We start from the raw sequence: 13,023 nt of genomic DNA on the forward strand, positions 1-13,023 counted from the left end.
GTCTTCAGACACTCCAGAAGAGGGTGTCAGATCTTGTTAGGATGGTTGTGAGCCACCATGTGGTTGCTGGGATTTGAACTCAGGACCTTTGGAAGAGCAGTCGGTGCTCTTAACCGCTAAGCCATCTCTCCAGCCCCTGTTCTCACCATCTTTTAGAAGTTTTCATTGGTAACCAAGCCAGCATATTGGCTGCTGGGGACATGATGACTCAGATGGTGGCAGTAACAAGGACAGCCCTTCCAGTGACGTAGTTTCTGATTACCTCCCAGCTCCTTTTCTTCCTCTTTATCACTTTGCCTTCAAAAGCATCCTCAGGGGATCAGCAGTCTTGACATTAGCAATGGACCAATTGGCCCTATATCAGATAAACTGAACCAGAATCTTTGTGCGATACTAACTCTTGAGTTTCTGCCTGATGAGATTTACGAGTACCAGTAGGCAGGGGGATTCTGGGCAAGTCTGTAAGGGATTTCCTAGATCCCATTAATTGAGATGTGCTGATCCAGTGTCCATGTGAGAAACAGCATGATGAGCTGGGATTGCGGGCTGAGAGAGGAGGAGAAAGTTAGCTGAACATGGCCATTACTTTGCCCAGGATTCTGGCAGCAGATCCAGTGTGAGCAGCTACCTCCAGCTCCTGTCATACACACCCCACCACATGGGCTGCACCTCACAGCTGTGAAACAAATGCAGCCCTTCCTTTCTTGAGTTGCTTTTTCTGAGTCATTTCCTACAGAAACAAAACCAGTAGCTACATTTAACAAGGTTCCTGAGTGGTCAGTTGCTCTTTTGGAGTCTGGGAGGCTCTGTCCTTGATTCGTTGCTTTTCAGGTCCCGGCCCCTCAGTTTGCAATGTCATTACCCATAGTACCTTGAATTTATTAGAAGACCAAATGCATTCTACCCTGGACCTGTGAAATCGGAGACTCTGGGGTCTCCTTCCATACTGGGAGTACAGATTTGCACTTTTATTTTCCTGGTTCTAGACGGCTTGAAAATTGCTTCTGCACCACTAATCCCTAAACCTGGATCACCCACAGGGTTTTACAAAGCACTGATGTTGAGGTCCCACCCTACAAGAGTTCTGATTGACAGACATGGCTTGAAATGGAAATTATTTTTTAATAATTTATTTACTTATTAAGATTATAATATACTTATTCCCTGTGCTTTTTCTAACTCCTCCTTGGTAATCCATGGCTTCTCATTCTTTATGTACATAAAAATAAAATGTGTGGAGTGTCTTCTTGATGTTGCTTGTTGTGTATGTGTTCTGGGATGACCATTTAATATTGGATAACAATTGGTGTGCTCTCCCAGATTTCAAGGGAAGACATTTAGGGAGAATGCTAATTCTTCCACTCCCAGCATTCCTCAGGCACTGAGTGATTTGTGTAGGGCTGAGGCCGCATGAGCTTCCCCCTCCATGTCAGCATATCTGTTCATGCCATATTTGCTTAGGTCATGTTAGACAGCCAGCATCTAATTTTCAAATACTTAGGCTAGATCTATACCTTAGCAACACAGAATTATCTTTCATTTTTTTCCCTAAATCATGAAGATGTCAATCTTTTTTTCTAAATTGTTTTTCTCCTGGAACTGTGGTACACTGAGTTCCCCCCTTGCAGGAACTTTCTATGTTGTCTGAGTTTGGGTTAACACACACCGAGACACAGAAATGCACACTTTCACACACACTTTCTCTTTTGTGCACATGAGAGCGCACGCGCACACACACACACACACAGACACACAAGTACATATGTGTGCTTGCACACGCACAGTTCTCACACTGTTTTCAGTTATTTAACTCTTTTCAGTCATACTGTCTCATACATTGCTAGATTTTTTTCCGAGTGTGGCAAGTCAGTCACACACACACTGTTTCATCCTTCACGCTTAAACAAGACCTATATTTTTTAAAGTGGGAGCTAAGTGTTTGCAGGATACTTGTAGCTGTAATAGTTTCTGAAAGTACTTACCGAATTCTCCAGAACTGTTTTCTAAAGGAATTCCTGGGATTTTAACCTCCACCCCTTCCCCCTAAATAATACAAGAAAGTGCAGGAGAAAAGGGGAGGGTATTAAGTGATTTGAGTTAAAAACCATTCTTTTGCCACTGAAAAAAGAAAGAGCGAACACTGTATAATTGAAGCCACTATCTCAGGAACCAGGGTGTGGATTCTGCTCAGAGGGTCCAGCTGTGTGCATCAGCAGTGTGCTTAAGGGCTGGGCTGTTGGTAGACAGGCTAATCTTTGCTCCTCCTCAGTGTGTCTCTCTGACTTTGAAAAGCTTCTGGAGCCTTCCCTTCTAACATAAATATGGTGATGTTGATCCCACAAGATACATAGGAATTGAGTGAGACGGAGTCTATCCTTTAGTGTACATAGTGAGTGTTGTGTGAGCTCTCCATGCCCTTCTGGATCCTGTATAGAGGTAAAGATGAATTTTTACCGCCATCTTTGCTGATCAAATTCCATTCAAGGTATCAGGGTATTGTCTTCAAACCCACTGCATTTCATGAAGGACTCTTGATTACAAAGCAGAAACTGTGGGCACAGTGGCACATGCCCTACAGATCACTTGTTCTTTAAATATAGTTTGAATCCTATATCCAGAAAAATAAGTACTTTCTAAAGTAGTGAGAAGTCCTGAAAGATAGGAAGACAGAGATGGAGAAATGGCTCAACAGCTAAGAGCACTTACTGCCCTCGAAGAGGACCTAAGCTGGGTTCCTAACACATCCAGTCGTTCACAACCTCCTGTAACTTCCACTTCGGGGAATCTCACGCCCTCTTTTGGTGTACGTGGGCACTGCACTTAAATGCACAAAGCTCTCTCTCTCTCTCTCTCTCTCTCTCTCTCTCTCTCTCTCTCTCTCTCTCTCTCNACACACACACACACACACACACACCACTACCCCACTACCACACTCACAGAAAGACATTTAAAATTAAAAATAAAATTGTAAGGTCCTGAAGGATGATTTGAAAGAATCAAGGACAAAGGGCTGCTTTGGAGGAACTGACCCATGAATAACAAATAATTGATCCAAATTGAAACTCACTTGCAAGAGGAAAAGGAACCCCCTGTACCCTAGGGTTGTAGCCTACAGCTGTAAAACCTAGGCCTTTGTGTGCTGAATTCTGAGCCAGAACACAACGAGACAAGGAATGTTTGTTTTCAGGCATCAATAAAGTGAAACCCTAAGCTTTAAGATCAGATTGGGCCGGTCAGGGACAGCTAATTCCTACAAATACCTTGTTACTCATTGAATGGAAATGATCCACTTCTGCATTTTATCATGTTTGCACAGTGATATTTTGCAGTGGCTGCGTCCAGGTTTATGTGGATTTTTAATCGGGGGAAAGTCCAAAAGGTTTTTTTTTCCCCCACTCCTATGTTAAATAAAAGGTCATCGGTAAAACCAGGAACCCACCTATGTATAAGTTCGATCAAGTGTGAGGTAACTGATTTCTGTAGTTTCTTTAGACATAGATTATCTTTAGATAAGAATTGCAGCTAAAGCAACATGACACTCCAGAGAGGGAACAGTGTCGGCAGCTGCAGACACCATCCTCTGCTTTCTTCAGAGCTTGCTTCAGAGCTGATTTGTAGACAGACAACGGGGTAAAAGCAGAAGAAATAGGCAAGCCCCAGACTCATGCATCGTCCACCGGTTGCACATCATCCACGGAGGAATCCTCCATGCACTCCTCTTACTCTACAGATCAGGACCTGAAGACCAGCAGATCTGAGATGCATCTCTGATGCCAACGAAGCCAGAGAGCTTCATGGCTGGGCCCTGGGCATGCCTATTCTCAGCCTTGTTGAACCCTGAACTTTCACTCTGCAGTATAAACTCGTTTGTTTATTGAGTCTACAAAACAAGTTTTGTTGTTAGTTTTTCTCTTTTTTGGTGACAACACACACACACACACACTCATATACACACATATATCTTCCAACTTAACAGCTGTAATTGTTGAGTTCATTACCATATATTGAGTAAAACCTGAGTACCCGGACGACCTATGAATCCCATGACCTCTGACAAATGTTAAACTTGTGGGCATCAGCTTCCTTACATATGGAGTTAGGTGCTAGTCGTAGGATTTCTACGATTAAGACTTTATTTCATTCTAATTATGTATATATGTGTGTGTCTCTGTGTGGGCATATGCATGTAAGTTTAGTTATTTGTGAGGGCTGGAAGAGTGTTTGTTCCTCTGGGGCTGGACTTCCTGTTGGTTGTGAACCACTGGATGAAGGTTGGCTGAGAACTGAGCTCAGCTCCTCTGCCAGATCAGTCTAAGCTCTTAGCTGCAGCATCATCTTTCCAGCCCCAGTAGCATGAAGTTGAAGCAGATAAACCCAAGAGCAGTGTGAAACAGAACTGCTGTTCTGAGTAGATCATGGGTGGGACCCAAATGTGGTCTCCTGCTATCGAGAGCAGCTGTGGCTCTAGACTTTTAGTAAGATTCTTCCAAACGATGAAAATGCCACTCGTAGGTCGCTTTGAGGAAACTGGCCAAAACTAGAGGAAATTCCCTTTAGCTAAGTGGTTTCTTTCACTACAGGGAAGAGACACTGGCAGCACTGGATTTCCTATGCCAAGGAAATCTGTTTTGTGTACCTGAAACAAAAATCATTATTGTTCATGGACTTTCTCCACCATCTTCATCTGCCCGAGCTGAAATAAACTGGAATTACAGCTAACAGTTTGCTCAAGATCAGGAAGAAAAATGTGTTTCCTCAAAGGACAGGTGTTTCAAAAAGCCACAAAAGATACCAGGTGGCTTATTCAGTTCTAAGAAGCCCACGTTGTCACACAGATAGCCTGGCAAGTCGATGTTGATGTTTTTGAAAGTTTTTGTTTGTGTATCAGCCAGCTCCATTGGTTTCTCACCAATATCCCAGGAACAGTTCATATTCTCCTAGAGCAAAGGACAGAATTTCACAGAAAAATAATGCACATTACATTGTTTAACTCTTGCCTGTACATTTCCAGTCTTTTCTATTTTTTTTTAAATAATTCTTTAATTAACTTTGGTAGTGTTTTGTAGCCTAAGAACAGACTTGAGGAGTCAAAACGAAATAAGAATGACAAACTCCAAAATTTCCACTAAGATGTGTTACGTTATCAACTTGCCTTGTTGAGAAATGATAAGCCTTTTCCATCTGGCTATTAGACTTGAGGACTCTTGGGTCTGAGAGTAAGTTTCCTTATTGAATAGAACACAGGCGTTCCAGAAGCAAACCCATAAATCAGGTGAAGGTTGTTTCTCCTGCTCTCTTATCTCTGCATCATGTGCCTTTTCGAGTTCCCTGTTCTATATCTTAACACTTCTATAACTGCCGAAGACCAAGCATAGCCACAGAGACCATGGCTAAGCTCCCCACTTGCTTTCTTTTTCTCCAAAGCTGCTTTTTACAGCATGCTTACAGACACGTTCACATCAACCCGTTCCCTTTGCCCTTCAAAGCTTCTGCTGTTAAGCGATAAGGAACCTTAGACAAGGAAACAAAATCCAATGTGTAGTTTCAAACTCCAAGGGAGAAAATAGAGAACATAGTTGCCAGGGTGGGAAGTTAAAGAAAAAACACATTCTTAGATGATCCATTAGAAATGGTTAGCTATCATTAAAAACAATGAATTTATAAAATTCTTAGACAAATGGATGGATCTGGAGGATTTCATCCTGAGTGAGGTAACCCAATCACAAAAGAACACACATGATATGCACTCACTGATAAGTGGATATTAGCCCAGAAGCACAGAATACCCAAGATACAATTCACAAACCACATGAAACTCAAGAAGGAAGACCAAAGTGTGGATACTTCCATCCTTCTTAGAAGGGGGAACAAAATACCCATGGAAGGAGTTACAGAGACAAAGTGTGGAGCAGAGACTGAAGGAATGACCATCCAGAGACTGCCTCACTTGGTGATCCATCCCATATACAGTTACCAAACCAGACACTATTGCAGATGCCAACAAGAGCTTCCTGACAGGAGCCTGATATAGCTATCTCCTGAGAGCCTCTCACAGAGCCTGACAAATACAGAAGTGGACGCTCAAAGTCATCCTTTGGTCTGAGCACAGGGTTCCCAATGAAGGACCTAAAGAAAGTACTCAAGGAACTGAAGGGGTTTGCATCCCCATAGAAGGAACAACAATATGAACTAACCACTACCCCCAGAGCTCCCAGGGACTAAACCACCAATCAAAGAAAACACATGGTGGAACTCATGGCTCTAGCTGCATATGTAGCAGAGGATGGCCTACTCAGTCATTAATGGAAGGAGGGGACCTTGGTCCTGTGAAGATTCTATGCCCCAGGATAGGGGAGTGCCAGGGCCAGGAAGCAGGAGTAGGTAGGTTGCTGAGCAGGGGGAGGGGAAGGGGATAGGGAGGGGAAGCCAGGAAAGGGGATATAGAGAATGTAAATAGAAAAAGTATCTAATTTAAAAAAAGAAAAAGAAAAAATGGTTAGCTGTCAATCTTCATAGGGTAAAGCCAGGTACCATCTTGTACTTAAAGAGATGTAATCCTTTGTCCACAAATCTTAAAACCCATACTCCAAGCAAAAATATGCCATTTCCTTTCTAGGAGACTTAAGGGGAAATGCCTCTGAGGCCCATGTAAGGAGATGGCGGTGATGAAGGCCTGAAAACTGATCTTCCTGTACACTGGGCACAGTAATGGGGCTGAGCAAGCACACACCCCTTCTCCATCCGACATAATGAAGCAGACTCATGCTTCATGCTCTTTGCTGAGAGCACATGGAGCTGTGGTAGTGGCAAAACTGATTCTTCTGAACTTGTCCTCCTGTGGAGGGGCATTCTCTGCCTCTGTGAACTTGAGGCAGGCTGGCCTTGTGCTCAGTGCTTTCTATGTGCATTCCATATCCATAATATGTAGGCAGTATTATTATCCTCAGGGTTGGACACATCTCTTCAGGCAAGGGATATTCTGAGATCTATTGGCAAACCTAGTAACCAACCAATGGCTTCCATTTGATTTTTTTTCCCCTTTATGATGTATTTAATTTTCTGTGTATGGATGGGTGTTTGGCCTGCCATATGTGCATGGTGCCCCTGGAGGTAGAAAGAGGGAGGGCATTAGATCCCCTGGAACTGTAATTATGGGTAGTTAGAAATTGTCACATGGCTGCTGGATATAGAACTTGGGCCCTCTGCAAGAAGAAGTGCTTGTAACTGTGGAGCCCTCCCTCTATCCCTCCCATTTGGTCTTAAGGTGAGTGTTAACAGTTTATGTGGCAGCCTTCTGCAGCCAAGAGTAGGACTCTACAGCTAGAGTTCCACTAGTATCTTTTATTACGTTTCTGTGTTAAGTTGTGCATCCCAGACACCGTGACAATATCCTACCTATTGTACCTGACATCATGGAAAAGGATCTATTTCCAAGATGGGGGTTAGTTTATCCTCTCAATATGAAATTTAAAAAAACAAATGTTACAATCACACGATCTTCACCCAGATGCCTGCACCCTGAATCTTCCTCACATTTACCTTGAGCACACAGTTGTGAACTGATACCAACAGGGCAGTGGCATTTCCTTGACTCGAAGGCAGAGGAAGCTCTCAACAATAAGACATTCTATGGAATGGGAATAGGATGGCAGAGCCCCCGACGGAGTTGATAAGGAAGCTAAAAGGCAAAGCACGAGTGTATGTATGAGGCTTTATGGAGCAGTTAACCTTGAGACTCACCTGTGTGTACAGATAAATTGGCAGCTTCGGGTCAGCGTGTTTATAGAGCTTTACAAATCCTTGGGTTTCTCCATTTGTGCTTTTATCTCTTTCTGAACTTTATGCCCAGTTTCTGTCTGCTGATAGTCTTTGCGCACACAGACTGCCACAAGATTAAACAGGGAGAAGTCTAAAGGTTCCCTTTGTCATCTTTAATGTCTGAGAATCTTTAATAAAAAGTGCACAGCTCTCACCAGTTAGAGCTGCAGAAAATGCCATGCTTTGCTCTGCCTTAGTGACAAGCATTTGACAAATCACAGCCTCCAGATAAGAGACAAGAAACTGTCAAAGGTTATGGTGGAAAATAACCAGCTCACAGTTAGATGTTCACTGCAGACTCAGAAGAAAATCTAGATACATCATAGGACTCAGTCAGCAAACTGGTGGATATATCTGTATGGTTACACGTCATAAAACACTATTGTTACAGTTTTAGACAGAAATGAAGAAAAAACAGGAAATGCAAACCTATTTTAGTCTCCATCTGGGCTGAGGGATTTTAATACCACAGAATGCTTCACAAAAGGCAGGAAATGACGAAGCTATGTAAAATATATTCATATTGAAAGAAGAAAGCAAACAGCTCACTCTTGTAAGAGATGGCTTGCTCCCACTTGCCCTAGCTGCGAGGACCCACCTTAAGAACTCAGGTCTTCATGGTCCTGGATGCTTGGTGGCATAGGAGCAGAGCAAGCCACTGTGAATTCTCTGGGTTTAGAGACTGCATTTCTGATTGGCACATTTACAGTTCCAGCTACTCAAGAGGAGCTGCATTCATAGTTTTTATTTTTTCTTGAAGAAGACTGTTTCTGACTGAAGTAAATTCTGAATGCCAGCTGTGAGTCTAGCTAGCTCTTAGGGTTTTTTTTTTCATTCAATAATTAGGCGATTATGTAAGATGTGCATGATGTCAAGGTAGAACTTCTCAAATGTGCGCTGCCATAAAGATGCTTCTGCAGAAAGATGTCAACGTGTTAAAAATAAAAAAAAAAAGGAAGGCAGTTTGGAAGTTTAGTTTCTTAATGAGCACAATGATATGTTGGGCTAGGAATGGGAGGGTGACGTCATGCCCACTAGAGGGGTGGCTACATGGAGAAAGAGCAAACTTTCAGATAAAATGGTACCTTAGATTTTTGGGTGTTTGGAAACTTCACCTCGAGTACTTAGATATCATGATAAAATAAAGCTTAGTTTCTAATTTTTGATAAGAAAAATTTGAATTTTATCACAAATTACATAGATAGAGAAATTCCAGTAGATAATTATTGGGTGCATTTCAATCACTTTCTTCTAATGATAGTAATTTAGTATTAGTATTGTTAGTATTGATATTAGTACTGAGAATCCAACCTACAGCTTTACATGCTAAACTCATGTTGTGACCACTGAGCTACATCCCCAGACCTGAATAAACTTATAATGATTAATTATTTTACATATGCCTTCATTAAAACAAAAATCTACTGGAAAGTGTGGAAATGCCTTTAAAAATCTAATCTGAACTTTTAAATTGCTAGGTCATCCATTTTTTTAGCAATAACATCTTATTACTCTCGTCATTACCTAGATAACAAAGTCCAAATTCTAGAATTTAGTCTTTTGGATGTCTGCGGCCTGTTTCAGAAGTGTGCTTCCAACTTTTCATTTTCTCTCCTTCTTATTAAAACCCTATCTCTAAATTGGATCATTTGCATAGCTATCAACTTTCATAGGAAATGAGTTCTCTCCACGCATCAAATCAAGCTCTGGAATGAGAAATGAAGCTCACAGTCTAGCAAAGGAGAAGATACCATAGTGGCTCCTGAGAATCTTGCAGGTGTAATACTTGCCGTGTGCTTACAGCCTAAGAGCAGACAGCACTTGCCTCCTTACAGGAAAGATAAACAGTCTGGGAAGAACCCTGAGGAGAGAAAAATGAACAAACTAGAATTCAAGCAAAACACACAGCATGCAAGGGAGCACTGTGTTCTTGGGCACAAAAACTTGAGATAAAACTGTAGGTGTGTTGATAGGGGTCTCTAGAGGAACAGAACCGACATAATGAATTACATACCAAAGTGGAATGCATTAGACTGGCTTCCACGATACATGCTGGGTAGTCCAAATGTGGTCCTCTGCATTCTGGGAAGGATGAGCCCAAAGAGCAGCTCAGCCAGTGAGACTGGATGTCTCAGAAGGCCCAATCTGCTGCTGATGGCTTGGAAGATTCTTGGAGAGCCATTAGCCTTGAGTCCATATTGGAAAGCTAAGAGACTGGGTTCTGATGTCAGTGAGGAACAGCAGCAGCAGCAGCAGCAACAGAATTAGATTCACTCTCCATCAAAGAACGAGGATGGGCAGGCAAAAACCAATAGTTTTTCCCTTGAAATTCTTTATATCTGGGTCGCCACTGGGAGTCCTTGCCCACTCTGGAAGAGTGTCCTTTCCCCTGATTGAATCCTTCCGGGAAATACCCTTTAAGACCCGCTCAGTAGCTCTTATCTTACTTAACTCTATTTCCAGTGAAGTTGGCAATGATGATTGAGCATCAGAATGAGTCTGAGTCTGGTCATGGTTGGAAAAGTGTACAGTGTCTACCGTTTTCTAAATGTTCATCTATTCCTTCCTTTGATTATGATTTATTTGGCCATTTCTGCATCTCCGAGTACTGGATGGTGCTTGGCTGTCGAAGAAGCTCTAATATCCTTAACATGACTTAGGCCTGTGTTTCTCATCCTTGACATTGTTGATAGAAGAACTATTTAGTTTGGGGACATTCTCCAGAAAGTTTGATTACATTATAGGGTTCTAGCCTCTAGACTCTCCTAAGGAACATGCTACTGTCAGTTATGAGAAACAGGAATTTCTTCAGTCATTCCAAGCTATCCTGTAAGAAAGGAAATTAACTCAAGCTAAAAACCAGTATCACAGATATGTGTGAACCCCATCCCTTTTTGATAAAGACTGTGCCTCTACTAGGTAGGTAAGATGTTAAAGAAAAATCCCACCCTATTTAAAAGTCTAAAGGGATAGGAGGATACAATTTCACACAATAACCAAATCCATGCAAATCCAATCAAATAGAACTGCACTATGTGCATGTAGCTGTATAGACATTCCTGAGGATGTGGGGACATTAGGTCAATGAACAATAGTGACAACTATACATATAACGCCCCCGAATCCAAAGCTAACAGAACATCTTACTCAGGGGTACAGATACATGATCACTGTGGCTGAGCTGGAGATGTCCTCGTCTTTGTTCTAAAATGGGGCTTCTTGTTTCCAACTTTTTGAGTTTCCCATCTGTTTTGCGAATGGGATATTAGTGTCTCACACGAGAACTCCCATCTTATACAACTTAAACCATCTGTGAAGGTAAGCTGCAATCTGTATGAGATTTCATAATTAGTTCCTTTGGATCCTACAACCATTTATAATTGAGTATGGGAATATTTAAGAAGCAAAAGTGCAAGATGAATATTTGAACATAAAAACTTAACACATATCTGGTACCTTACTAACTTGGAATGACTAAGAGAAATTGGCCTTCGAGAAGTCAATCTTGTGTCTTAAATCTGTAATTTCAGCAATTATGTGAAATTTTAAAACTTTGAGATTAAATCTTATGGTTTACATAAAAAGCCACAGCACCTGGGAGAATTTATGAATCCAGGGATTGGTTTTGTTCTTAAGAGAAAGGAGTCCCCAGAGCTCCCAAGGACTAAACTACCAACCAAAGAGCATACATGGATGGAACCATGACATCATGGCCTTATGTGGCATCAATAGGAGGGGAGGCCCTGGTCCTGTGGAGGCTTGATACCCCCATGTAGGGGAATGCTAGAGGGATGAGGCTGCAGTTGGTGGGTGAGTGGGGGAGCACCCTCTTAGAGGCAAAGGGGAGGGAAGTGGGATGGGGGGCTTGCAGAGGGTAGATGGAGAAGGTCGACAGCATTTGAGATGTAAATAAATCAAACAACCAATTAGTAAATAAGGAAAAGAAATAAAAAGGAGCTGCTCACTGGAAGACGTTCTGTGTGGAAACTCGAACAACAGAGAAGTCACCTAGGCCAAAACTTTGACTGAAACCAATGATGATAGTCCTGCGTCACATCTCCCATGAACCTGACCTTGGCACCTTTAAAAAAACAACAACAACAAAACCTGAAGCTTGGACCAGGATTTTTATGAGGATGCAAGATCTTTGTGTTGAGAAAAAAAACGTCTTTCTTGGTCACAGGAAGGATGGTAAGCTTCTGAGGGGAAAAAGATGAGCAGGAGCTTGAGAAACGTAGCATATGGATTCCATTACGGTTTTCCAGAAGACCACAGACAACTACTATGTGCCTAGTTCAATACAGACATTTATTTTGAAAGACCTAGTTTAGGGAGCTAAGGGGATGCTTTAGCTAATTGCATCCTGCTTTGTAAGCATGAGGACCTGAGGTCAGTCCTTAGAGCTTTGGTGTGGGGGTGCATGCTTATAATCTCATGTTGGAGAAACAGAGACTAGGGAATTTCTGGGACTCACTGGCTAGTAACCTCTAGTCCAGTGAAAGATTCTATCTCTAAAGAGGTAGATCACTTTTCTAAGACTGAAACTTGAGGTTGTTCTCTGGTGCTGTGTATTTACTTGTGACTCCAATAGACTGTAGCCGATTCCAGAAGTTTAAGGATTCTGTGTTTGCTGCACTACTGAAAAATTCCAAATCAGTCATCAAATATGGAGTCACATCTGTGGACTCTAATTCAGCAATAGATGATCCAGACCACAATAATGTGAGATTTCAGAGTCATGAGAATGAGCAATAATGGCTAATCCTCTATTGCATCCACTGCCTAGTCTATGTTCACACCTAAGGAAACATCAGTCTAAGACCCCTGCTAACAGCAAGTGTAACAGCAAGGCTCCTGTTGGGATGCTGTGCTGGCCAATAACTTAGCAACCAAATGAAGGATCTGAAACATGGGTACCATGGCAGCCCATAGCACAGACATTTAGTATCTTGCCATTCTTTACAGGACAATGGATGACAGTTTTATATATAAGCCATAGCAATGGTAAGACAAAGGAGTATTTGTATGCATGTAGCTATTTAAAGTTCTGTACCTTTCTTGAGCCAATCTATTGTCAGAATACTTGTCTGATATTGTTGATATTATCATGGCCTTGTACAACTGTCTCTCTCTCTCTCTCTCTCTCTCTCTCTCTCTCTCTCTCTCTCTCTCTCTCTCACACACACACACACACACACACACACA

The sequence above is a fragment of the Mus caroli genome, chromosome 14 (assembly GCF_900094665.2).
Source record: "Mus caroli chromosome 14, CAROLI_EIJ_v1.1, whole genome shotgun sequence".
Taxonomy (NCBI): Eukaryota; Metazoa; Chordata; class Mammalia; order Rodentia; family Muridae; genus Mus; species Mus caroli.